The sequence below is a fragment of the Otolemur garnettii genome, unplaced genomic scaffold, assembly GCF_000181295.1.
Source record: "Otolemur garnettii isolate 467f Iridium unplaced genomic scaffold, OtoGar3 scaffold00019, whole genome shotgun sequence".
Lineage (NCBI taxonomy): Eukaryota > Metazoa > Chordata > Mammalia > Primates > Galagidae > Otolemur > Otolemur garnettii.
The window spans coordinates 11,622,384-11,623,470 of NW_003852414.1; positions in this window are offsets into that span (position 1 = coordinate 11,622,384).

Here is a 1,087-nt window from a genome sequence, read left to right on the forward strand (position 1 = left end):
TGCACCCTACCAGCCAGCCATCTTGCTTCACTCTGGTTCCCTGGCCCAGCACCTCCATGAGCCCCAGGTCCTCCTTTTTGCAGACGTCAGTGTAGCTATGGTATGATACAGGACAGGTGGCGCCCCAGCCTGCTCGGCCGACTGCGGCTGGAGAACCCGCCGCCCCCCTCTTAGTGGTGTTGGTGTGGCTGCAGCCAGCAGAGGAACCAGCGGGCTGGAGCGTAGGCAAGGCAGGGGTGGGACGTCCCTCCCCAACTGGAGGCTCCTGTAGCCAAATGGACTGGACAAGTGCTGGGGAGACACCGGCACCTTGGTGTCTCCTTCCCTTTACATTTATGACTAAAAACAGAACCCCCATTTCCTATGCCTAGGTCAATTTCATGTAAGTTTCCTAGGCCTCAATTCTGTGAATGGACTATGTCCATTCATTAGTACATTCATTCATCTTCCCCCTGCAGAAGGAACTACGTTCATTCATCTTCCCCAGCGGATGGAACTATGTCCTTTCACCTTCCCCCAGTGGATAGAACTGTATCCATTCATTTCCTGGCCTCAACCCATGCACTTACATATACCACTAAACCGAGAGAGACAGAAAGAGAAAAATGGAGAGAGCTTTTCTCTCCCGACATGGGTTTTCTCTCCCTACTAGAAACTTTAGTGTTTTTGTATTCTTTTATGTAAATAAGTTTTGTCTTGACTCATGAGAAGCATTTTTTTTGGGGGGGGGGACAGAGTGTTATGATGCTGCCCCTCGGTAGAGCGCAGCAACCTCAAACTCTTGGGCTTAAGCGATTCTCTTGCCTCAGCCTCCCAAGTAGTTGGGACTACAGGCGTCTGCCATAATGCCTGGCTATTTCCTTGTTGCAGTTGTCATTGCTGTTTAGAAGGCCCAGACCAAGCTCGAACCCACCAGCCTTCAGTATATGTAACCGGCGCCCTCACCCCTTAGCTACTGGCACCGAGTCAAGAGAACCAATTACTAAATTTGTAGGAATTTTGCAAACTAGGTGTTAAACACAACCATCATTAAAAACTAAATTACAGGCTCGGCGCCTATAGCTCAACCGGCTAAGGCGCCAGCCAC